At 42.1% G+C, this 27,879-nt stretch overlaps 1 pseudogene; it reads right to left on the bottom strand.

The window, feature by feature from the left end:
* Nucleotides 1–27,142, bottom strand: LOC102848369 (annotated as a pseudogene).
* Nucleotides 27,143–27,879: the final 737 nt, after the last annotated feature.

The following is a 27,879-nucleotide window of genomic DNA, read 5'->3' as shown; positions in this document are numbered from 1 at the left end:
TCAAAACATAGATGGATTCTCTTCTCCCTTTGGATTAACAATTTTCTCCAGGGTTCTGTTGATGACTGATAAAGCCCAACACAGAAGGTCCTCAAGTTCAGCACCATGGCTCTGAGCTCCCTTAGATTACCCATCTTGTGCATGCAACATGGCCAGGTAATCCATCACTTGGGTCTGCAGAGAGCCTTTGGCCATTGCATCCTATGTTCTGAAAAGTACTTGGAAATGGTTGTCTGGAAGCTTCCACCCTGGTATTGACTGCATTCATCTTCTCCAGCACTTTCTCCGGAATTGCCACACCAAAAAGTAATTTCTATCTGCAATCTTGGGGATGAGATGCTGGATCCACATGATCATGAGAATGCATTTCTTATTGAGTGCCCAGACTTCTGGCTTAACTGTGTCAGGCAGGGCCAGCACCTTCTTATTTCGAGGGAGAAGACAGCACTTAGGGGCTTTTCTTCTTCTGTTTATTTGTTTCCATCTCATCATTGTCGGAGGTGGGGGTGTGTGTCTCGATTGGGGTGTCCAGCAAGAAGAAGAAGAAGAGAAGTCAGGTCAGCCGCACTAAAGGAGTCCTCTTTCAAGAGTCAATTCAGGTATATGATCATCTCTGGCAAGAATGCACAGAGAAGGTCCTAAGCCTCCTGGAAGAGATTCTGTCTGAAGACACTGACCTGTTTGAGGGCCTCCCCACATTGGCCATGCTCCTCCAACTTTTGATCTCCTCTTTGGATCTCTTGACTGCTGTTCCCATAGGTGTTGATTGTGGATCCAAGTAAAATGAAATTGTTAACAACTTCAGTCTTTTTTCCATCTATCATGTCATCTGTTGGCTCAGTGGTGAAGATAATTGTTTTCTTGATTTTAAGATGTAATCATACTGAAGGCTGTAGTCCTTATCTTCTGCAGCAAATGTTTTGAGTCATCTTCACTTCCTGCAAGCAAGGCTGGGTCATCTGTATAACAAAGGCTGCTGCTCAATCTTCCTTGAATGCTGATGTCAAATTCCACCTCATATAGCCCAGTTTCTCAAATGATTTGCTCAGTATACAGACTGACTAGTAAAGAGCTTGCCCTAAGCCTATGTTACTAAGGGGTCTTTGGGCAAGGTTAGGTAATAGTTTGATACCCAGACGGACAAGAGTGGGGAAGCTCTGGAAGAACAGCAGAGGTGCACTGGGAAAATATTTCGAGAACACTCGAAGATTCTTTCACCTTCATTTTCCAAGATAATCATGCTGCTCTTCTTGATCATAGCTCTAGTGACACAGTCTAGAGGGGGCTACTCTGTGCCCCCTAAGGCTGCAAACTGGAAGCCCCTAGCAGCTCCATAGGAGGAAGATGAGAAAGCTCCTATTCCAAGATTTACAGCCTCAGAAACCCCACTGCAGGGTAAGCTGGGAGTTGGTTCCAATTCTGTGGCAAGGAGCTGTGCTTGCTGACGTTCTTGGTCAAGGATCCCTAGCGGCACAGTGGTTAAAGCCCTGTGGTGGCTAACCAAAAGATCAGTGGTTTGAACCCCCTAGCCACTCCATGGGAGAAAGACATGCAGTCCGCTCCTGGCCTGTACGGTTCTCTTGGGTTAGCTCAACTCCACAGCAGTGCGTGCATTCTTCTGGTCAATGGCGTGTCACCTCTCCTCCACACTGTAGGCTCTAGCAAGACTGCCAATCACAGTATTTCCTTGTCCCTGCCTTGCCTATAGGAATAACACATGATCACACACACAAAACCCCACAAAAAACTCCAAATGAAAAACCCCCACCAAAACCCATGGAAACTAGAACTCACCACCTTGAATTGACACTGATTCCTAGCTGACCCTCCTGCAGGTTTACAGAAGCTGTAATTGCTAAGGAGATGGGCCATCTTTCCCCTTAGGAGCTGCTGATAGATTCTAGCAGAGAGGCATCCCTTCAGGTTAGCAGTGGAACCTCCTATGCACCAGGCCACCAGTGTACCACCCAGTGCCATGTCCTTAGCAACAGGAATTAGTCCAAGGGGTGGGCATATGTCCCAGAAAGAGGTCAATCAGTGTTGTTTCCTGAGGCAGACACTATCAGCTCACTTTCCACTGGAGTTTCTAAGCTAGGAAGACAGGAATCTGATCCTTACATGGCCACATTTCCAGACACAGGGAAAATGCGGACAAGCACAAGCAAGCTATCCGAGAAATGGGCTGAAAGTCCTGAGCCCCAGCTCCTAGGCTCACAGCTGAGTTCCCACTATTCTCCCTTTAATTCTACAAGCAGATCCAGTAACATTCTACCTTTAAAAACCAAGACATTCCCACCTATTTCAGGCTATTTAAAGTTGTGTCTTATCACTTACTCTTCCAATTGAAAAAAGAATTCTGTGTAAGTACGAGCCTGTCTTACCTTAGGAATTACTAATATCTTGTTATTAACTTCTTTGGTGACTATGGAATCCATAGTCTAGCTGGTTGCTAATGAGTACCACTTAGCTTTTACACCAACTTTATTTTAGTGCTTAACAATGTCAGCTCGTAGGCAGGAGAAGAATGTGAAGTTTCCATATGAGACTAGGAAACCCACTCCCAGGCATGGCTTAATTGCATAATCATCAAAGTATAAACCAGCTGCCATGACGGCAGCCTTATGTGTCACTCAGCACTGGAACGAGGGGATGTCAGTGCTGGCCTTTCAGAAGGAGAACACCAGACAAGATGCCTCTGGGTAGACTTGAACCTCCAACCTTTCAATCAGCAGCTCAGCATGTTAACCATTCACACCAATCAGTGACTTTTAAATAGATACACTGCTACCCACTAAGCATTTCTGAGCACACAGAGGAATCTGTACATGAATCAGAAGTCCCAAAATTCCAATTAACATCTTACTTGACTCCCTTTATTAAATAAAAGACCAAGAACCAAATTGGGGAAAAATCAAAGACATGCTTAATTCTCCCTGTCCATATGTTAATGTTTTGTTTCTTTCTCCCAACCAGAGCTGAGCATCTCAAAGATGTTGGCAGGTAGGTACAAACATGCTCCCTTTTAATTATATGACCAAATTGCTATAATAACTGATTGCTAGTTAAATGATTATAATCAAGTGCCCATTGTGCATAACAATCATTTAATGACTGCTATCCAAAAACACTGTAATAAAGGGAGCTTTAATGAAGAAACCTGAAAGCCAGCCAAGACTTTATGGCAGTTTGCTTAAAGGGAGAGAGAGTCCTAATCTGTATTTAAGATTAAAAGAAGCCTTTAATCCAGATGCTCAACATTAAACAAAGGAGTATAGTCGTGTTTTGATCAAAAGTTACTGCATGCATAAAAGAAAGTAATGTAAATGTTCTTTAGGGGAAAGCTCGACTAAATTATTTTAAGTAAGTGTTTGTAACCATTTGCTTCAGGAAAAAAAGAAAAAGAGGACAAACATCTGATTTTAATTTTGGACAAGAATATTTGGTGTAAATAAAATAAAAAAGAAATAGCATTTTTTTTTCTTACTTGGGCAGTGTCACTGAGAACAGTGAGCTCCCACTCAACCCACCTCGTGTCTTTACCCAAGCCGTGCTCCTACTGACACAATTTCTTTTTGGCCCTCACTCTACCTGGAAGGTATATATTCTCACATACAGTCCTAATTAATATGGTTTTGATGACCTCAGCTTTAGAAAACAGTAGTTCCCATATGAAGGGGAGAGAGAGAAAAAGAAGAAAAAACCTATACCACATAAACTCAGAGCAACTGGTTGTCCTTCCCACTGCTGATACGTGGAATATTTGGCTAACAAATGGAGACTAATTCCTAGAACTGGTCAGGCTACATCAGCCATTTTCTATGAACTGAGCGGTGGCCTGGCCAAAATAAACAGTAGGGCCTCCAAAGGTTGTGAATGCTGGGAGAAAAAAACAACAACAAAAACACTACAGTGTCCAAGGAAGAAGGAGAAAACCCAAAACTAAAACCAAGCCCACCCCAATTTGAGCTCCCAACAGCTCTCTTGTGTCCCAGTAAGCTATAAAGGAAGCAGGGGGTGACACTTGGTGCAAAAGGAAGCTATGCGGCATGCTTCTGTGCCCATCGGGTGCCCTTGTCCTGAGGAAGCTGTAATGATGCTCCCCAGAACTAGGAGAAGATGGAAGCATTCCAGAGCTTAGCAAACACCCAGGGAGATCTGGTGCCAAAGGCCACAGGGAGGTGCACTTCTAACCCAAAGGCAGCCCCTTCTCTAGAGATTTGAATCTACCAGTGACTCCTTTGGAGAAAGATAGAAAATGTCCTCTCACAGGATTTACAGCCTCCATAAAACCCTCTGGAGGCTCAGCTATGATTCTATTTTCACGAGATGGCAATGAATTTGTCTTTTTATTTGACAGCAGTTGCTACCCCGAGTTAAAGATATGAATACATTTTTCTCTAGTAAGTTCCCATTTTATATTTTGTGCTGGAAGTAGATTAAATCACCCCTTTCCCTGTGACTTGCTGATGGGGAGAGCTTAGCACCAGCATCTGACTTATGTGCACACACAGTGGGGAGCACCACTGGAAATGTGCTTCTCACCCAGCTCCTTCTCGGGCCTAAACTAGCTCTTCCCTTTGCACCTCATCCTCCCTGCTCAACTCCAGTGCTCCTTCCCTCTACCTTACCCTTCCTCTGACCTTCCCTCCCATCCAGCACACAGGAAGTTCCAGCCTGCTCATCAGTAGAGGCTGGAAATACCTGGGCAAACAGCCTATTCTCTCTGTACTTCCGATTTTTCCCTCTTATAGATGGTAGCATGCAGGAACTGAACCATGTCCCTTCAAAACACATGTCCATAACCATATGATGGGAACCTGTGTAATGATGCCCCATGATCTGAGAAGCCAAACAGTTGCAAACCCTTTTCTAACACAGCCCTGACTTGATGTAAGGGGAGTTGCCCTAGGGTGGCCTGTAACACCCTCAGTCCCGCCAAAACAGAATCACTGGGAATGGAGTGTGTTCTTTTGGACCCAGGATCTCCTCAACCACAGGGAGGCCAGGACACATGGAGAGCCCAGGAACAACGGGCCTACGCATACAAGTGGAAATAAGACCTTCGGCAGGCATTGTCACAGGCTTTCCCTTAGAGCGGCAACTTTATTTGGACTTCCAGATTCATAAGAAGAGGGTACATTTCTGGTAAGCCATCCCCATGTGATATCTCTGTACCAGCAGCACTAGATAACGAGGCAGAAGGTGAAAGCTAAAGAGACTCAGCTTATTGGTCTTTCTATAAAGTCCAACACAAGTGAGAAGATCCTGAGAAGCCTGCTGGTTAGCTGCGGTCTGTGTTCAGTAAACAGCAGCTGGCTGTGCTGCAAGCTCGAAGGCACATGGTTTGAACCCACCGGCTGCTCTGCAGGAGAAGCATGTGCTGACACTGCAGCAACCAAGGTCAGAAGGAAAACAAAATGGAAAAGATTACACTGTGGAAAATGGTGCAATGTTTAAAATAACCTCTTCATTTAGTCTTTAGATATATTTCCAGTCAGGATGAACTAGAAGGAGAGTAGATCTGGGGCCGGAGTTTGCCCTTTTCTGAAAGTGGATGGCACTACAATGAAGTAAGCTACTCTGTCCTTTAGAACCCATCTGAAATTCATTCTTTTTTAAGCCTAACTTTTATGCAGCATAAGATGCAGGTGGTTGTTGTAATCAGAGTGTATGGCCATCCTCTAGCTGTTTACCCGCAAATATCAGAGCCCCCAGTCAGGGAGGTGGTCAAGCCCCTTGTCTTGGGTTTTAGCTTTATGTTCTCAATAGTGTCACTGGGCTTGACCTCAAGAGTGATGGTCTTGCCAGTCAGGGTCTTCACAAAGGTCTGCTTCTCTGCGTCTGCCACTTGGCTGCCTTGAGGAAATGAAAGACTGAAATTGATTCTTATTACTCCAAATGTGTTAGCATTTCAACTTTACACCAGAAACTAGATCTCATAGTTTTCCACCATCTTAGAACGCTTAGCTTAATGCTTAAAGAATGGGCTGTGGGCTAAACCGACTCAGAAGCCTATGATGACTGTGCCAGAAAGGTTTGCTCTGAGAAATAAATGGGATCATCTCCACTGAGGGACTGCTGGAGTACTTAGAAACAGACAATTGTCACTTCCTGACCTTACTGGTACAACTCACAGCGACCCTGTGAAGAACAGATCTGAACTCTGTTCTGTCCTCTCTGATATATTTACTTGACCCCATTGCTGCAGCCATTGGGCCAATGCTTCTTGTTGAGGGTCTTCTTCTCTTTTAGTGAGTCGCCACCCTGTCAAGCAGTATGTCCTTTTCCAAGGAATAGCCTCTCATGTGCCCAGCGTATGTGAGATGAAGCTTCCCTTTCCTTGCCTCCAAGTAACACTAAGGCTGCACTTTCTTCAAGACACATGTGTTTGTTCTTTGGAAAGTTCACGGGATACTAGCACTCTTCTCCAACAGTGTAACTGAAAGGCATCAACCTTTATTCTGTCATCCTTATTCACTGACCAGCTCTCAGATGCATAGCAGGTAACTGAAAAGAGCATGGCTTGAATCAGGGCACTTTAGTCTTTAAGCTGACATCATTGTTTTAGTACTTGGTAGAGGTCCCTGACAATACACTTTCCCAATGAATTTTTTTAATTTTTATAATTTTAATTTTTTAAATTTTATAATTAATCTTTTGATTTCTTAACTGCTGGTACCAATGATGATGAACTTGGATCCAAATAAGATGAAATCATTGACAACTTCATCATTTTCTCCATCTGTCATGATGCTTCTTGTCGTCAGTGGCAAGGATCTTTGTATTCTTGACACTGATATGCAATCTACAACTCAGGCTATAGTTTTTGATCTTTTGGAACAATTAATTCATGTCTTTCTCACTTTCTTTTTCCCCAAGTAAGTTTGTGTCATCTGCATAACAAAGGTTGTGGATGAGTTTTCCTCCAATACTGATGCTAACAATCTTCTCCATGAAGTCCAGCTTCTCTAATGGTTTGTCTAGCATACAGATTGAATAGGTATGTAGTGAGAATAACATCTTGACACACACTCTTCCCTATTTTTAACCATTCACTGTTCCCTTGCTCTTCCAGACAACAACTTCTTAGGTCTAGGTATAAACACAATTTAGTGTTCTGGAATTCTCATTTTCCTCAATTTTAACCATAAGTTTGTATTGATCCACACATAGTCAAATGCTTTTGAGTAGTCAATAAAACACAAATAGACATTTTTACGGGATTTTCTGCTTTTTGACAAGATGCATCTGACAACAACAATATTATCCCTGGCTCCTCAGCTTCTTCTAAACCCAGCTTGAACTCTGGCAGTTTTATATGTACTATTCTAGCCATTATTGGATAATCTTCAGCAATATTTTGCTTGCATGTGATATTAATGATATTGTTTGATAACTTCCACATTCTTTGGATCACCATTCTTGGGAATGGGAACAAATACGGATGGTGGCATGTCAGTTGGTCAGGCAGCTGTCCTCCAATTTCCTTTCATAATCTGGTGAGCACATCCAGGACTTCATCTGTTAGTTGAAACATGTCAATTGTTATCTCTTAGATTCCTGGGGCCTTAATTTTTTATCCGTACCTTCAATGCATCCTGGACTTCTTTCCTCATCACCATTAGCTCTTGATCATATGCTATTTTCTGAAATATTTCAGTGCTGACCAATTTTTTTTGGTACAGGGATTCTGTGTGTTTTCTCCATCTTGAATGAGCTATTTCCTGTATCTTTTAAGATTTTACCCATGGTATAGCTCAGTGTTGGAACTCAAGGCTGACTGGGTAAGTCTAAAAAAATGACTCATTATGTGGCTGCCATGCTGAACATGAAAGTAATGCTGGGATTGTTGCTGTTGTTGTTATGTGCCTTCGAGTCATTTGTGACTCACAGCGACCCTAAGTACAAGAGCCCTAAATGCCGTTCTATCCTGTGCCAACCTCACGGTCTCAAACACATTCATTCCCACCACTCCACTCACAGAATCAATCCAGCTCATCGAGGGTCATCCTCTCGTCCCTCCACTCTCCCAAACATGATGTCCCTCTCCAAGGACCAGTCCCTCCTTGCAACATGCCCAAAGTATGTCAGATGAAGCCTCAGAATCCTTGACTCCAGGGAACATTCTGGCTTCACCCTCTCCAGGACAAACCTGTTTGTTCTCCTAGCAGTCCATGGTATATTCAACATTCTTCTCCAGCACCACAACTCAAAGGCATCAATTCTCTTTCTATCATCCCTATTCACTGTCCAACTCTCCAATGCATAGCACGTAATTGCAAAGACTATAGCTCGGATCAGTCACACCTTAGTCTCCAGGCTGAACGTTTAAAGCAATCCAATATAAAATTTAAAGAAAGTAAACAACCAAACTAAACAAACAAAAAGAATCAATTGGAAGGGGTAAAATAGGCTTAGATGTTATATTACTTTACCATTTTCCATACAGGGAGAATATGGTATCTTCTGAAAAGTGGCAGGGATGGTTGTCTTTAAATGTCTGAATTCATTGGTTAGTCACAAAAAGGAAGTTAAGGGAAAGTATGCTCCTGAGATGAATATCACAAATGAAGGTTCCAGAGATAAAATCACTAGTATCCCTCTGAGAAATGGTTGTGCTTCAATCACTCCATCTGGCATTTGAAAGCTCCAACATAAACACTGGATATGTCAGACTGTTCACAAAGACTACAGTAAAAGACACTCAGAAGAAACTGAGCAAATAATTTTCAGAGATGCTGTGGACAACAGACAAGCATACCCGTGCACAATTCTAACACACCATTTAGTTCTACAAAGTAGAGAAATACTGACAACCAAGACTTTGAACTTGTTCCTCCTGGTTAGATCTCCTGTTGAAAATGTGCATTTCCACTCCTAAGATATTTCACTGGAATTGTGGGTTGTTTTTTTTTTGTGGTTGTTGTTTTAACAAATGTATATACATACATTAACCTGTAGATTCTAAGGTGGAAAATGAAGACGTTTTCAGCAGTAGGACAATTTGGAACAAAACGTTTTGAGATCTTATTGTTGTTGTTATGTATCATTACGTCAGAATTGACTTACTGATCCTTCAGCAAGTTTTCAGAGACAGTAAATTGCACGAAAACAGACTGCCTATATGGAGCAGCTGGTGGATTCAAACTATGTACTTTTGTATTGGCAGGGGAATTCCTTACCACTAAGCCACCAGGGTTACAGAAACCTTATTAGTAACATAAAAGAAAGTGCAGGACATATACTGAAAATAGAAAGGTAACAGTAGTGAATATCTATTGTTCTGTTTGCTGAGCCCCCCCCCCAATATATTTTCCTTTGTTAACCAAAGTAGTTTTCTGATTTTTCACCAATTTCTTCCAGATTCTCCCTTCATATGATTCAGGAGAGGCTATTCTACCCACTGAAGTTACTAAGTGGTGCATATGGGTAATGTGTTTGGCTACTAACTGAAAGGATGGAGGTTCAAATCAACTTAAAGGTGCCTAGTGATCTACTTCTGAGAAATAAATAATCAAAAACTCTCTGGAGCCCAGTTCTGTGATGACATATGTGGGGTCACTAAGAATTGGAATACTCTATAGGAATGGCATCTACGACAATTAGAGATGATGGCGTGTCTGACCAGTGAGAGGTACCTCTCTCACCACAGAGACTGGGTCACTAGTGGAGTAGTCAAGTAGGGATTAGCAGGAGCCACTGGAAACAAGGTTCTCTTTCCAGTGGAATTGCTAACAATGGGAATGCAACCTTGAAGCTAATGGCTGCCATCTTCTTTTCACGACTTGAGAGTCTTCCTAGAACAAAACAACAATGAGAAAAGCCAGGCAAGGGGACGGAAAGGACACATTGATAGAAAATATTCGTTTATTTATTTTTTTTTAAACTTGGAACTAGTGGTGATAAAGACTATAGCTATGCATGAGTTTATTTTAAGTTATATGAACAAAGAGCTTGAATCTCTTTGAGGTAGAGTTCAACTTGCAAGCAAAAGAGTCTGACTGATATGATAATCTTATGGTTTTATCCTAACAAAAATTATCACTTAAGAAAGGGAAACAAGGGAGCTCTGGTGGCCTAGTGGCAAGGAGCTGCACTGCAATCCCAGAGGTGCTAGGTTTGAATCCAACAGACATTCTGCTGGAGAAGGAGGGACAATCTCCTCTTGTCAGATCTGATTTAATGGTACACACAAAAAATAAGGAAAGGCAAACCACACCAAGTATTTCTCTGAGTTCTGTCTCTTAAAAAAAAAAAACCACAAACAAAACTGGAATAAGTTAGAGACTGGGGACCACCCTCCTCTTCGCCAACTACTGAATATACAGATGGAGGGAGGAGTTACACTGTGAAGTACAGAAGAACCTTCTTGTCCTTCTTCATCTCCCCACCAAGAGTCAAATATGTATTCATTCAAAGATCTTTTTGCTACAACATTGTTTGACTCCACTTACATGAAGTATCAAAACAGGCAAATGTACAGAGGCCTCATAGTGGTTATGAGAAGCGGGAAGGAGTAGGAAGAGGGACTACAGGAAAGCCGGCAAAAGATACTCACAAGAACTGCACAATACCTTTTATGCAACTGGTGTCAATTAATTACACATGTAAAAATATTAAATGAATAAATATGTTATAGAAATTTTTTTTACAATTTAAAAATATTTTCCTAAATGTACAGTATGTGTCAGGTTCTACCCTGTGGGGATAGAAAGGTAAGTAAGACTTAGCTCTTACTCTCCAGGAACTAACAAGTAGTGAGGAGTCAGTCAGCCAGCAGTGGTGATGAAGTACACTGGGAGGGAGGTGGAAGAATGGATCAGAGTCTGCAGGAAGCAGGACAAGTACCTGGCAGTGAAATAAGCACATGGGGTAGGCGCAGAGGGTGAGCAGACCAAGTGGCCAGAGCCCAGCGAGAGAAGCTGTCTGGGACCTCCATGTTGAGGAGCCCATCTTATCCACATGGCTCTCGAGTCCCTGCAGTAGCACATTCAGAGTTATGTTCTAGACAGGGAGGCCTGGAGGCCACTGTGGAGGATCAAGAGGGGAGGGCGAGTGCTGGCAGGATGGAGAAGCTCGTTTAGCCTCACAGAGTAAATAGGAAGAGGCTGTGGAAACTCTGAGGGGGAAAATGCAGCCTGGGAGGCGAGGGTCCCCCATTCTAACCTGAAGCCCACTGACAAGCAAGCTATGTAGATGACTGGAGAACAGGAGTTGGGAATGATGTGCTTCTCAGAATACTAAAAAAAAAAAGACTCAGCTGTGAGAGAAGTGCTGTCCTCTGAGTCTCTGCTCCACCAGCTCAGTGGCCTCCACACACTGAAAACCTGTGCACCCCAAGTCTCAGCCGAGTTCGCTCTAGTGACCCCTTTGGTCACCTCACATTGTGACATCCTATACCATTTTCATGGACTTGATCACTGACTGGACTTCTCTGAATCTCAATTTCCACCTTTGTAAAATGGAAATAAGAGCATTTACCTTAGAAAAAGAATAAAGTAAAAATGCTGCAGAGTGAAAAGAAATAATAGCTGTCATACTCTTGATGAATGAAGATAAAGCAATTTCTTTCTTTTTTCAAATTTAAATAACATTTTTTATTTTGATGGAAGGAGTATACAGAGTAATTACACCAAAAGGAATTAGCGAACACAGAAGAACTTCATGAAACAACATATGAGGAAGAGCCTGTGGTGATAAAGGAAGTAGTAGTTCAAGATGCTCTGAAAGAACTGGCAAAAAACAAGGCCCCAGGAATTGATGGCATACCAGTTGACATATTTAAACAAACAGATGCTGCCCTGGATGTGCTCACCAAGTTGTGCCAAGAAACCTGAAAGACAACTGACTGGAAGAGATGGATATTTGTTCCCATTCCAATGAAAGGTGACCGACAGAGTGCAGAAATTATCAAACAATGTCACTGATATCACATGCAAGAAAGATTCTGCCAAAGATTATCCAAAAACGATTGGAGCGGCACAACAGAAAACTGCTGAAGTGCAGGCTGGGTTTAGAAAAGGCCGTGGGACTAGGGATATTATAGCTAATGTCAGATGGATCTTGGCTGAAAGCAGAGAATACCAGAGGAATGTCTATCTGTGTTTCACTGACTATGCAAAGGCATTTGACTGTGTGGATCACAACAAACTTTGTCTGATTCTAAGAAGAATGAGAATCCCAGAACGCTTGATTGGGCCTATGCAAAGCCCATACTTGGACCAGGAGGCAGTCATCAGAACAAAGCAAGGAAACACTGCATGGTTCAAAATTGGGAAGGGTGTATACCAGTGATGTGTTCTATCTTCATGCCTTTTTAATCAATGTGCGGAACAGAGTATCAGGGAGGCTATGAGAAGAAATGTGGCATCAGAATGGGAGGTAGACTCATCAACAATCTGCGTTATGCAGATGACACAACCCAACTTCTTGAAACTGAGGAGGACCTGAAGTGCTTGCTATCGAAGGTCAAGGATTGCAGCCTTCAATATGGATTGAAGCTCAACATCAAGAAAACAAAGATTGGGTGCAACCACCGTGGAAGGCGGTATGGCGCTTTCTCAAAAAGTTGCAAATAGAGATACCATTTGACCCAGCAATTCCACTACTAGGAATATACCCCACAGAGACCACAACTGACATCAAAGCAGATATATGCACACCCATGTTTATCATGGCTTTGTTCAAGGAGTTGGAAACAACCTAAGTGCCCATCAACAAATGAATGGATAGAGAAGCTGTGGTATATTCACACAATGGAATACTACGCTGCATTGAAAAACAAGGAATTCATGCAATATTATTCAAAATGGGAGGACATTATGCTGAGTGAAGTATCTCAGCCACAAAAGGACAAATACTGCATGGTGCCACTGTTGCAAAACAGGATTGACCTCAGGGTTGGGGGGAGACTGAGAAAGATGGGTTCAATAATGTATACTGCATTGACACAGATGAGGGAGAAAGCTGTTTAAAAGGGATATGTGATTAGGTATTATTGTCATGACAGGAGTCCAGAACAAAAGGCTGTCTAGAGGAGTGAACCTGAGGGGAGGGATTGTACAACAATGAAAGAATTTTTCTTTTACTTTTCAAAGAGAAGAGTAAACTGTGGTTGGGAGGTGAGAAAAGTGCAACAATGAATGAATGGAAATCTAAAGTCTCTATAAATTTTCATTGAAATTAATAATAAAAATTAATTTTAAAAAAAGAAAGTTTGGGAGCATCATGATAGATGGGGAAGATATTGAAATTGTTAACAGATTTAGTTTGCTTGGCTCCACAATAAACACTCTTTGTACCAGCAGCCAGGAAATTAAAAGACAAATTGCATTGGGAAAGTCTGCTGAGGGACCTCTCCAAAATACTGAAAAGCAACGATGTCAGTCTGGAGACTAAGGTGCCCCTGATCCAGGCCACGATCTTTCCAATTACTTGCTATGCACTGGAAAGCTGGACAATGATTAGGGATGACAGAAGGAGAATTGATGCCTTTGAGATGTGATGCTGGAGAAAAGTGTTGCACCTATCATGGACTGCTAGAAGAATAAAAAGTTCATTCTAGAGAGGGTGAGATCAGGCTGTTCCTTGGAGGCAAGAATTCTGAAGCTTTGTCTGACGTACTATGGACATGTTGTAAGGCAGGACCAGTCCTTAGAGAGGGACGTCATGCTTGGGAGCATAGAGGAACAACAGCCCAAGAGAGGAAAACCCTCAGTGAGATGGATTGATTTAGTGAGTGGGGTAATGGGGATAGGTGTGTCAGAGACAGTAAGATTGGCACAGGATAGAACAGGTTTTAGGGCTGTTGTACATAGGGTCACTATGAGTAGCAGGCAACTTGACAGCACTTAACAACAACAACAACAACAACAACAACTTACAAAGTTCATAGACATTGTTTTTCACACTGCTTCTTTCCCATTTCCTTTACCCATATAATTGTGTGACCCTCTGATTAACCACCCCTGCTCCTGCCCATCCTCAGCCCTCTGTTCACAACCTTCCCCCCTTGGATCATCATACTTATTCTACAATAATGGTCTTATACAGTATTTGTCCTTATGAGACTGAGTTAGTTCACTTAATGCTACTCCAGTCCTTCCCAAGTTAGGTAGAGATTTACAAAATCATAGCTTCTGGGTGCTTTATATACAATTCCATTGTGTGAATGTACCATAATTTCTCAATCCATTCCATGTGGTTGGGCATCTGGGCTGTTCCCATGTTCTTGTGATGGTGAATAATACTGCCATCAACATTGGTGTACAAGTTTCCATTTGTGCCTCAGTTCTCCTTTTCTTAAAGTACATTCCAGACAGTGGAATAGCTGGGTCACATGGAATTTCTATGTTCAGCTAAGATAAAGCAAGTTCTATGAACAAAGGCAAACTCAATTAAAGTGCTTTTCACTTTTGAAAAATGTATGTCTTAGAGTTAATAAAATACTGCTTAAGGAAGGCAGAGACACTCTACTGGGCACCTGATGTGTGCAGCTGAATCTAAGCCAGTGCCTCTGGAGGCCTGTCAGTCAGTGCTGAGGGTCAGATGCCACAAAATTGCTGAGAAGAAGAGGCCTATAACACTCCTGATGTGGAGATGCACCCCCAACCAGACTTCTAAAGGTGCAACACCTCATCACTATTCCTCTAAGTACTGGAATATTCACTTACTAAAGAGAATGAAAAACGTGTACCACTAGATAGGTTTGTTGATAGTATAGCTTCATTTTATTATTAAAGACAGATCTACAGAAATGTTTTGTTTACAAAATTTCCTCTTACCCTCTTTAGCCAAGCCATGATTTGCTGACAAGTTAGGGCATAGTTACCAATGGGCTTGAGTTACTGTGCAAAGGAGTGAACTCATTTAGCAAAACCCCAACAAGATTGGGCAGCTGTGCATTGTTTCAGCACCTCCATTTTTAGCCCACCCATGCAGCTCTGAGTGCCATAGGGCAAACGTGCAGAGTTTGCAAACACACATACACACAGAGACATACACAGAGAGACAAAGGTAGAGACAGACAGACATACACATACACACATACAAAGACAGAGAGACATACAGGCATACACACACAGACACACACACGTAGAGCCATGCAGACATCCACACACAGAGACAGAAAGAGATATACAGTCATACACAGAGAGAGTCAGGGACACACACACACACACACACAGATACATAGAGAAACATACAGATAGACAAACACACAAATTAGGTCCATATACAGTTTCTAACTGATTTTAATCCAAAGATTCCTCTTCCCCAGTCCCATACACATGCATGTAAAACTTTTTTATAAAAATTCCTGGGTTTTTAGGAACTATTTTCATCCCAGCCCCAGCTCAGTATGTCAACACATCTCACTTCCATCAAATCAGAACCGACTCATAATTGACCCTCCAGTAGTTTTGAGGATATCATTGCCAAGCCGGAAATGGTCCATCTTTCTCAGAGCAGCTGGTAGATTTGAACCCAGAAAGTGAGTGCCCTCAAGTCAGCAGAGGAACTCCTTATGGACTGTGCTCCTAGAGCAGGCCCTCACCCTCCAGGTCAGTGCAGTGTACAGAATTTATGGGAACCGCTCAAAAGAAGTTAAGAGAACAAGGCTAGGCCATCTTGGGCTCCGTCTTGCTGACAAATGAATAATGTGAAACTTGTCAGCCAAACTTTAATCTGCCTCCCAGTCCTGAGTAGCCTGGATTCTAACCAAGTGGCTATGACGAGCTTGATCACCTTCCAAGGTGAAATGGAGTACTGAAGTGTGGAGCAGGTTGGTGTGTGAATGCCTGCCTGCCTTGGGGGAGCCCTGTACTCATCTACTGCCAAGACACCTCCCAAGGAGCATCACTCGTCTAACAGTGGACACTGTTGTGTCACAGTAGTGTGACTGGGAATCAGCAAAGCCTCTACACAAGACGGACTAAGGCCTGCTGATCCACAATGGTCCAACCTCACTGTGCACATGGTCACCAGGAATACAGCAACAAGCAAGTCAAAGAAGATGCACAGGGTAGGGGGCAGGCGGGAGATGGGCGAGGTGGGTGTGGGCAGCAAAAGCAGTTGGGCTCCCCTGGGAATGGGAGAAGAAGGCTTTTCTCTCTTCCTCCCTCACTCTACACTTAGGCAAAGGCTACAGATTCCTCTAGTAGTTTTGTACCAAAGCCAAATGGTTAAAAATAATTTGCTAAATACCTTCCTAGATAGAGTGAAATCTGAGACTTCTCTGAGACATGTCCAGCTACTCTTCTAAAAGCTTGAGAGTCATGCTGCTTCTTCAGTGTCAGAAGCCTGCTATCATTCATGGGATGTCACCAATAAATAGTGCCATCAAAAGCCGAGTAAGCATCACCAGGAAATAGAACTCAACTATATGAACACAAGTATTTCCAAAACTTAAACATCCCCATCTCGTTCCTAACTCAGCCACTATGTGTGTGTATGTTTCAGGAGCTGCTTTTTAAAAAACAACAACAACGAAAAAAAAAAAACCAAACAAACCCAACACCATCTGTATTATCTCAACACAATAGAAGCTGAAGGTGAAAAGAAAAAATAATAAATGCTAATGCTATAATAAAATAATAACGCGCACTAAAGACTGTAACTACTGAGTTACATAAGTGACAGTGGTGAAAGTTAGCCAATAGGGCAGTGGTTCAAACTCACCAACTGCTCCCAGGGAGGAGGGGGTGACATCTTGCACAGAAAGATCACAGTCTTAGGAACTCCACAGGCAGTACCGTTCTGTCCTAAGGGGTTGTGATGAGTCAGAACTGAAGTGACAACAGTTATATTACTTTTGTTGTTAGAGTTGTTGTCATTACGTGTCATCGAGTTGCATGCAACTCACTGCAACCCTATGTATGACAGCTCTGCACCCTGCTCTATCCTGAGCCAACATTATCACCTCTGACACACCTACCCTCATAACCCCAGTCACTGAGTCAATCCATCTCATCGAGTGTCTTCCTCTCTTGCGCTGTCCCTCCAGCCTCCCAAGCATGACGTCCCTCTTTAAGGATTATTCCCTCCTGGAAATATATCCAAAGTATGTCAGACGGAGTTTCAGAATCGTTGCGTCCAAGGAGCAGCCCCTGCTGTGACCCCGTGTAACAGAACGGACCCCAGTTTGATCCTGCACTACCGCCCTCTTAAGGTCTGTTATGCTTAAGCTCTTCATGTCCCTGTGTCAATTCATTCTGCCAAGTGTCTTTGCTTTCTCAGACCCTCTTCTTTTCCAAGTTGAAGTCCTTTCCCAGGCCCTAGTCTTCTCTGATAATTTGCCCAAATATCTGCGGTGAAGTCTCACAGCCTTGCTATAAGCACTCTGGCTCCACTTCTTCTAAGACTACCTGTTTCTTTTGGCAGTAACATAGTCAAGAATGATGCAAGTACTATTTTTTTAAAAAAAAATTACTATTTTATTTTTAAAAAATTTGTGTGTGTGTGTGTGTGTACCACCAAATCAGATCTGACAGATACAGAAGATTGTTCCTCTTTCTCCAGCAGAGCATCTAGTGGATTCGAACCGTGAACCTCTGGGATTGCAGTGCAGCTTCTTGCCACTAGGCCACCAGAGCTCCCTGCAAGTACTATTTTTTAAATTTTATTTTTAAAGATGAGAAAATAGGTTAGATTATTTGGGCAAGGTTTTAAGGTTTGTTGTTTTTTTGTTGTTGTTGTTTTTTTTATTGTGCGAGTGTACCGTCAAATCGGATCTGACTGGTACAGGAGGAGTTTGTCCCTCCTTTCCCGGCAGAGCATCTGGTGGATTCGAACCATGCGCCTCTTGGATTGTAGTTGTTGGTCAAGGTTTTAATGCAGGAATTAGATAATTGCCATTTATTCATTTGCAGAAAAAAAATATCCAAGAATCTAGAGAAGAGATGAGGTGAGAGAATATCACTATTTTTAAAAGTCTCTTCCTTTAGGACCTCAGTGGAACTCTGCGAGGTAGGAGTTCCAATGTTCCAAAGACCTGCCATTCTGATATGAACATAATGATTATTTGTCTCTACACGTGACAGTCATGTTGCTGTGAGGCTGGACAGGCTTCAGTTGAGCTCCCAGCCAGAGCTGCACCTGCTCTATGTGGGCTGCTCTGACAGCAACCAAAAGGCAGCAACTGTTCACATCACCTTGTGAGATGGACTCACTCACAGCCCACACTCAGAGGGCTGGAAAGACTGCCAAGGGGAAAAGCGAGCAAGTTAGATTCCAGGCCTTATGCTTCCATGGACACTCCTTTTTCCATTACACCACGCTGCCTTCCAGAAGATTCCCCAAGGAGGTACATATTTTTCCCCCAGAGGGTGACAAGGCAGTAACTAATTTGGCAGTGTGGACAGAAATGATGAGTATTCTGTGTCTCTGCTGAGCAAGTACTCATGCCCTTTGTAATGTAATTCAGACACAATACCTAATTGATCTTCAGCAGTTTAAACATTTTAGAACTGACTGAAGATGTTTCTTACCTCCCTATGAAGTCCAAAATTAAGAGGGAAAACCTATTTATGTCTTGTTCAACATTTTCAAATGTACTAAATCCTTCAAGCCCCTAGCAAGTTGCTTTAATCCACTCCAATCATGCTTCCTTGTATGACAAGTCTTGCAATGTCTGTAGCAGTGTCTTGCATTACAGTAACAGCAGCCTTTTTCACGTGCCTGAGGGATTATTCCATTTTCCACATTAGGAATAAGCCGCAGACTTTACATTATAAAGCAGAGCCAGCAACACTGACTAGAATCCAGATGCATTAAATATAATTAAAACTGAAATGTACTGCCCTTTGTAAGATATACATGAAAAGAATGTACCAACTTCCAGAACCCTGTCCAGAAAGCAGCCATGAAGAAAGCTGCACACAATCATTTTGCACTGAGATGTGCCTTAAAGATCACTGGGAATGTTCCAATTATCTCTTCTTCAAGTCCTTGGCTTTTAATTTTTTATTAAAAGTCAGACATTTTAGAGAAGAGGATATAAGTGACTGTTTAAAAAACTAGCCTTTCAACAAGGTTTCCACTTTTAGCTCCAGGGCTTCTGAGACTTACCCTTTCACCTAAAATTTTTTTTCATTATTCTAATAAGATTTTCAGGGATTAATTATATAAATAATAAATTATTTTTCTTTAAACATATTCTCAACAATAATTTCTCTCTCATTGTCATGAATGCAGCCTAGGAAATTCCATGGGGCATTTCTCCTCTCCTTTAAGGTCACCATGAGGTGAAATTAACTTGACAGTGCATGCTAATATTATTCATTATCACTATCATGTGGGGTTGTTTAAAGCCTCCCAAACCCTTGGTAAAATGACCATGGTCAACTGAACAAGGCCCAATTTTGGTTGCCATTCCTGTTATCAAATCAGTGGTTTCACAGTAACGGGTGTCTACCCCAAGCTGATGTCTTGGTAAGGAATCCTGGTGGTGAAGTGCTTCAGGGCTGCATTTTCCCTTAAAACCCATTAGTAAGGCTATTATTAGACAGAAATTGGGGAATCCTTTTTTTTATTCTGCTTTTGCTGCCAAGAACCAATGGAGTTGCATTTCATGTTTAACTCTGGATGCTTTCCCTAGTTTAAATTTTCTAAGAAAATCACTTTATTTTTAAACTTGGCTCTTGTCTTTTCAGTCTCATTCTAAAGGTTTTCAGGTATAATAATTTCTATGATTGTGAGCATTAATAATGATCTTAAATCTTTTTTTAAAAATAAGACCAAAGGGGAGCTCTGGTGGCCTAGTGGCAAGGAACTGCAACTACAATCCCAGAGGCGCACGGTTCAAATCCACCAGATGCTCTGCCGGGGAAGGAGGGACAATCTCCTCCTGTACCAGTCAGATCTGATTTGACGGCACATGCACACAAAAATAATAACAAAAAAAAATCAGACCAAAATGTCATTGTCATTAAGTCAATTCTTGACTCTGCAACCCCCCAGGATGGAGCAGAATCGCCCCATAAGGTTTCAGACTGTCAATTTTAACAGAAGCCACTGCCACACCTTCTTCTCCAGGAGCAACTGGTGGGTTTGGATGATCAATATACTGGCTGTCAGCCAAATGCTTTAGCCACAGCATTACCAACACAATCCACAGATCTGTATGTGTCGGACTCCTGGATGTCAGCTAAGACATGTTGGAGATGAGACATCCAAGCATGTCTTATCAATAATTCTCACCTTACTGTGATCATCTAGGAATACTGGGCAAACTAGACCCATCGCAGAAGGCTTTCATTATGTTGACATTTTAACACTTCTTAGAACAGAAAATGAAACTGAAGTTGGAAAAATAGTCAGCCTGGCAGAAGACAGACAAATTATCTTGCTGAAGTCATTTCTCCTTTTCACCTTATTTTGGTTTTCACAGAATCAAGCAGCTTATTTAGTTGAACTACCTAATTTTGCTGAGAGAAGTGAGGTTAGCGTACAAAATGCCTAGCTTCAAGTCACAAATGTGTAAATGTATAATCCATTCCTGTAAGAAGTATAACTTTGCTCCACTTCTAGGCCCAAATTCTTTCTAAAATGCCAAGATACCTTTCAAGACCACTGAAATAGCAAGCGCCACCAGCGACAAATTAAAATTTGTAACTTTTTGTAGCAAATTACTGTGCTACTTAGAAAGCAAGGTTCCAAAAAATCAAAGTACCCTGGCCTAGTGGCAAGGAGCTGCAACTACAATCCCAGAGGAGCATGGTTGGAATCCACCAGATGCTCTGCCGGGGAAGGAGAGACAATCTCCTCCTGTACCAGTCAGATCTGATTTGACGGTACACACACACAAAAATAATAAAATTTAAAAAAAAAATCAAAGTACCCTAGGAAACATTTCTGCTGCAAAAACTGATTGTCAAGGCCTTTCATCTGTGTCTGAATCACGGGCCAATCGTGGCTCGGCTCCTTCACGCAGTGCTGGCTGTTATGTGTAGGCTCTGGGTGGGCAGTTGTCAACATGTGTGCCTGCACTCCTCAACCCCTCAGGTGCTTACATCCCAACTCAGCCCGCTGCTACCATGCTCATTCAAACTCAGGCTTTGCACGGGAGATGGCCCACCTTTGTTCAGCTGAGCAGCTGGTGGGAACAGACCGCCTTTGGATAGCAGCACAGCATGAACGCACCAGGGTGGGCACTACTGACTCATCACATGCCTATCCTGCCTGTTGAGTCTAGAACTGATCTCTAAGCCCTCTCCAATACAGCTTCCTGGGCTGATACGCTTCCTAGGTTCTTACTGTCATTTAGCTGGCACCATGAGTTGAGACCTAATGCACAACAGAAGGAAATGCTGCCTGGAGACTTGGTGGCACAGCAGTTAAGGTTCAGCAATAAATCAGAAGTTTTGCAGCTCCCCATGAGTGACATACGGCAGTCTGCTTCCATGGTGATCAGTCTCGGGAGCAGGTCCACCCTGTCCTTCAGTGCTGAGAGGAGTTTGAATCAATATGGCAGCAATATTTTTTTGGTTTTAAGAGACTCCAGTTTTCTTTCACTTAAAATTTCCATCTCAGGTTGGGAAGCTTGCTCTTTTAGGTCTGCCATCCCTTACCCATGCCATCTGCTGCCAGCAAATCAGAAGCCACAGATGCTGCACCACTCACTTCAAAGCAGCTGCTTATCCAGGATAGTGATTCCAGCAGCAGCCTAGTTCTTCCATACACTGAAAAGAGTGTGGACAAAAACATTACTGATCTCACTTTCAGGTGAATCCTAGACAGCCACAGGGCCTCTACTCTAGAAACCTTCTCTTTCATTTGTTTAAGCAAATTTATTTAGCTTAATGCAGGAGAAAATCAGAAAAATATCCCTGCCTTTTAGTGGTTTTTACTATGTTTTTAAACATTTGTGCTGCCAACCCAAAGGAACACAGCTCAAATCCACTTGCTGCTCCCCTGGAGAAGGGCAAGCAATCACCCCCCCATGCAACTTATTCCCTCTGAAAACCCACTGGAGGGTTAGCAATGGGTTCTGACTTGATGGCCCATAACAACAACAAGGGTCATAACCTCAAAGTATTCACCAATCTCTATCAGACCAATTGTCCTGGTGTTCCCCACAATTTTGAGCTTTGTCCTACACTGTTCTCCCTTTCAGTCTGAGATCTTCTATTGAGAGCCCTCTCGGGGCCAGAAGTTGTAGATGTGTTCATCAGATCTGGTGCCAACAATCTTTGCTTCTCCCCTTCTGTGCTCAGGATAAGGAGAGATCAGCAGTTGCATCTTAGATGGAGGCTTGTGAATACAGATGCAGGCCTCCGCCACATCTTTTTTTCTGTGGAGTAGCTGGTGGGTTTGAACAAACCTTTCAGCTAGCAACTGACCTTGCAGTTAGCAACCAAGCTCTTAATTAATTATTGTACCACCAGAGTTCTTTTTATCCAAATAATGATTGCATTTTATGTAGACATAGAGATGGTGGTAGGTACTAGATAAAGAATAAGTGGAGTAGAGAAGAAATAAGCCTCTTTAGTGATAAACTAAGTACCTAGTTTATCAAGGTGTAAAAGTGATAAGCTAAGTACCATGGGATTTACCAGATGACCCACCAGTTTCAAGAAAATCAGAATACATATCCACATAAAACCAGCTTGAATATGAACATTAGAGCAATACTACTCATAACAGCCAAAGAGAGGAAGCAAGAAATATCTATTACCTATCAAATGGATTGATGAAATGTGGTACAATCATAAAATGAAATATTATTTGGCCATAAAAAGGAATAAAACACATTTCCGATACATGGTACAACATGAACAGATCCCCAAAACGTTATATTAAATAAAATAAAGTGGACACTAAAGACCTCCCCTGGTTGGATAGATAGCATTGTTAGAACTGTCCAGCACAGGCACATCCATAGAGAGAAAAAAGACCAAGAGAAAGAAGACCAGTAACTGTCTCGGGCTGAAGTCCTTGTACACCGTTTAGTTGGAACCCACCCACAGCTGACCCTCCAGGAGGTTTTCAGAAGCAGTTACTTCCTTGGGAGGAGACTGTCCATACTTCTCCAAGGTAGATTTAAACTGCAAGCCTTTGGGACTGCAGTGCAGCTTCTTACCACTAGGTCACCAGCGCTCTCTAGGGTTGGACTGGTTGTTATGTACCACTGTGTCAGAACCAACCCATAGCTGACCTCCAGTGGGTTTTCAGAGGCAGTTAATTGAAGGGAGGAGATTGTTCATCCTTCTCCTGAGGAGCAGCTGGCAGATTCCAAACACGTGCCTTCGAGATGGCAGAGCAGCTTCTTACCACCAGAGGAAACAAGAGAGACTCTAACAGATATGGATGTCTTTATGGGGTAATGGTTATACACAATTCTAGGAATATATTTAAAACACTGAATTACTCATTATATTTTGAGATAATTGAAATGATATGTGGATTATAAAGCACAGTAAAGCTGTTAAGAAACAACAGTACAGATAATGTTACTGAGGGTCAGAGGAAGATGGGAGGGGTTTAAAAAGGGACACAAGACAAGTTAGATGTTTGTGTGAAATTCTGAAATGAAATAATTACCAGGAGTTGGAGGAGGAGGGAAGATTCTGTAGGTAGTGCAAATGTCTAGTGCCCACCAAAGGGCTGGGGCTCCACCCAACCCGAGGTACCCAGGAGCACGGCCTGGCCATCTGCTTCGAGAAAGAGAGCCATGGAGATGTCTGTGGAGAACAGCTCAGCTCTGACCCAGACGGGCCACTGTGAGTCAGGACAGACTCCGTAACAAGACGTTGTGGTCTGCTGGGGGATGAACAGGAGTCAAATGAGTCAAATGACAGAAACATGCTGAGTTAGGTATGCTCTGCAATGCAGAGGCAATCAGCTCAGTAAAGGTGGGGGCCCAAAGGAAGCTGTGACCAGAAGCACTAGCTCTGAGGGACAGAGGTCCCCCCATTCTTTTTTTTTTTTTTCTATAATTATATTTTATTAATTTTCATAAACATTTACAGAGATTTTGGGCTTCCACTCATTCATTGTTGCACTATTCTCTCTACCCTCCTCCCAGTTTGTTCTTGTCCAAATGCCACAGTGCTTGTCAAAGCCAGTTCTGATTAATCTTCTTTGTCAGTGTATCCTTTGCCATTCCCTATCACTCCTCCCTGAGAGAGACTTCACCCTGAGTCATAAGGAAAAGGGGACGGCGTATTCTCTTAGCTACTTCCTGCTGAAAAGGGACGCTGTGGGTTTCAGGGTGAAGATCTTCTCTCACTACTCTAAAGGGCCCCTTTGGCAGTAGGAAACACATAGACTATTATGGAGATTGATTTTGGAATTCAGATGCACTCTTATTGATTGTGCTTGGCTGGACATGTACATATCCTTCAAGATGTATCATGGGGGTGTTGCAACCTAGAAGACACAAATTTGACTAACAAGTTATAAGTACATGAGTCCAAAAATTATGGAAAAGTAAAAGAAAAGATTCTTTCATTGTTTTACAAACCCTCCCCCAGGTCCCCTCCACCATGCAGCCCTCGCTCTAGTCTCCTGTGATGACAGAAATACCCAGTTACATCTCTCTTTTAGACGGTTCTCTCCCTCCTCTGCTTCAGTGCAGTATACATTATTGAACCCATCTTACTCAGTGTCTCCCTAACCCCAAGGACAGTCCCATTCTACAACAGTGGCATCATGTAATATTTGTCCTTTTGTGACTGGGATATTTCACTCAGCATAATGTTCTCCAGAGTCAACCATTTTGAATAATATTGCATGAGTTCCTTGTTTTTTAATGCAGCATAGTATTCCATTGTGCGAATATACCACAGCTTCTCTAGCCATTCGTTTGTTGAAGGTCCCCCCATTCTAAGGTGTTCTGTGCCCATTCTTCAGCAACGATGGTCCCTGGGAAGGGCTGAATTTACTCTGCCTCACAAAGCAATCTAGTTTTCAGGTCAGCAAAATCTGGTCAGGTTCTTTCACAATCAGGAAAACCGGCCCTTGGAGGAAACTGGAGATAAGGCATTTAAAGCCCTTCAGACTGGTATGCCAGAGGTCAGAATCTGCTTAGACTTTTCTCCTGGACAGAGTGATAGTGAAGAGTGGCCATAGAACCTAATGGAATGGGGAGAGAGTGTTGGACAGCCAGGAATGGATTACGCTGGACTACACTGTGGAATCTGTGATTCTGGTGAAGCAAGTTCTCTGAGACAGAAATTAGGCTTTTCCTTCCTACCTGAGTAAGTACCATTAAAAATCTTTATCATACTTGTTGAAAAGACTCAAAAAATCAATAAGGCATTCTATATTCAGTTGTATGGTCCATAGTTCAACTTCCATGGAAGACCATGTCGGTGTACCTGACACTGTACAGGCAGCTCCAACCATCTAGTCTGTAGAGTGTTACATTGTTCACTGCCTCTGTAGCTGTTTGAATCCACCGGTAGCTCTGCAGGAGAAAGATGGACATTCTCCCCCCTGCAATTTATAGCCTTGGAAACTCACCAGAGGGTAAGTTTTGAGTTGGTTCTGACTTCCCAGGCAATAAGTTTTAAGTTACACTGCATAATGTGTGACTCTATATAGTAATTTTTCTTTAAGTTACTCAAATTATAATTGATGTAAATAATTTTATCAAGAAAAAAATTTGACCTTTTAGTAATACAGATTATCTTTTTCTACATTATTCTCTCTATAGCTTTGGTAATTTAAAAAATGAACAACTAAAAAACACAGCTTCTAGTCAATAAAGGTTAAGCATTATGACATAGCCAGTCTTGTTTTATGAACAATAATAAACACTAATCTACAAGTGAATACACAGGCAGACAGGCAAGACAAACAGATATGGGCAGGTGAAGTGGACTATACCTACAATCATATACCTGGTGATAGGACTGTTATTGTGTTGTGTACCATCAAGTCAGAATTGACCTATAACTGTCCTTCCAGCAAGTTTTTAGAGGCTGTAAATTGCATGGGAGGAGAGTGTCTTTCTCTTTCTCCCTCAGAGAGGCTGATGGATTTAAACTGCTTACTGTTGTATAAGCAGCACAGTCCCTTACCATTAAACCACCAGAGCTCACCATACCTAGGTTTGTTGTTGTTGTGTACAATCAAGTCAGAATCGACACACAGCTTATCCTCTGGCAGGTTTTCAGAGGTGGTTACACGGGAGGAGACTGCCCATCCTTCTCCTATAAAGCAGCTGGTGGATTTGAACTGTGTGCCTTTGGGATTGTAGTGTGGCTTCTTGTCATTATTTCTACATTCATATTAGCATATTCTGTAAATACATCTCTCCATAGAGCAAAGCCAACAGCTGTCAAGATTATAGAAACTTCTTAAAAATAACCAAACACCAGAAGGAACAAATTGTTTATCCTAGGGCTTGGGACTGAGATATCGACTGGCATAACACAGTCCACAAAGACAATGTTCTACATCTTAGTTTGGTTAGAAAGCTTGAGAACAGCCATCTAAGGTGCAATTATTGGTCTCTTACATTCAGAATAAAGATATCCTGAAACCATTAGTCCAAAGGATCAATAGACCATGTGAACTCAACCTCCACAACCCCCAGACCAGAAGAATTAGACAGTGCCCCGTTACTACTGTTGACTACTCAAAAAGGATCAAGGAGTAAACTCTGGTAGAAAGGGGAGAAAATGTGCAACAAAAAGAAAAACTCAATAATGGCCAGCCTTACTTGTCCCAAGGTGACTGGTCCCTGGACACTTTGAACTTGGAACAAATTCATCCTTGGAGCCCAACTTACAGCCTACAAAAACACCAGGGTGGCACTTGCACCTTAGACTAAATGAGAACCATATCAGACCAAGTGGACAGTATCTGCCCAGAGAAAAAGCGCAAAAGACAGGGAGAGGTAGGTTAAAAGGATTAATGGAAATAGGAGTCACAAGAATAAAGTGGGAAGAGTGTGGTTGCAATAACAGTTAATATTATAAGGCAGAACAAGTACAAATGGAGAACTCATTTGCTTTGTAAATTAACGAAAATAAAATAAGAAAAAAAAATTGCCTTTTTTTTTCCTTGTCAGTTTGTGTTTTATTGACTATGCAAAGGTATTTGACTGTGTGGATCATAATAAGCTATGGCTAACATTGAGAAGAATGGGAATTCCAAACTCTTAATTGTGCTTACGTGAAACCTCTCCATAGACCATGACGCTACTGTCCAAACAGAACAAGAAAATATTACATATTTAAAAATTAAGAAAGGTGTGAGCTGTGCCAGGGCCGTACTTTCTCTCCAAACCTACTCAAACTGTATGCTAAGCAAATCAATCAAGAAACTAGAATCTATGAAGAAAAATGTAGCATCAGATTCAGAGAAAGATCCATCAACAATCTGTCTAAAATACAGCTTCTTAAAGGTGTGGTCTAAGTATTCAACAAGATTACATTCTCTATTGTTCTATGGTCTTGTTGATGTAGTGGAAATGTTCTATATCTGAGCTGTTCAATTTGGTAGCCAGTTACCACAGATGGCTATGGAGTAGAAGAAATGTAGGGGCTGTGTCTCAGAAATGAATTTTTTATTTTACTTTTCATTGCATTTAATTTTAGGAGCTACATGTGGCTCGTGGCTACACCATGCTGGTGTCTGTTCAAATTAATGAATTTATTTAGTAAATACATAATGAGATTCTTCTGAGTGTCCAGCATTATGTTAAATGTTGTTGTTATATGATTTAGAGACAGAACTCACTTGTAGTTGCCCTCCAGAGGGTTTTCAGAAGCAGTAAATTACAGGGAGGAGACTGGCCATCTTTCTCCCAAGGAAAAGCTAAAAGAGATGAATCCCATACCTTTGGTTTGGTGGCGCATCTCCTTACCAGAGCTCTGTGTTAAATGCTGGATACTAGTAAAACGTTGTCAGAGAACAAGAAATTTAACCAAA

Source organism: Elephantulus edwardii, unplaced genomic scaffold, assembly GCF_000299155.1.
Source record: "Elephantulus edwardii isolate Elephantulus edwardi_28Jun2011 unplaced genomic scaffold, EleEdw1.0 scaffold00288, whole genome shotgun sequence".
NCBI lineage: Eukaryota > Metazoa > Chordata > Mammalia > Macroscelidea > Macroscelididae > Elephantulus > Elephantulus edwardii.
Note: the sequence above shows the minus strand (reverse complement) of the source record. Positions and strands in the feature narration are given on the sequence as shown.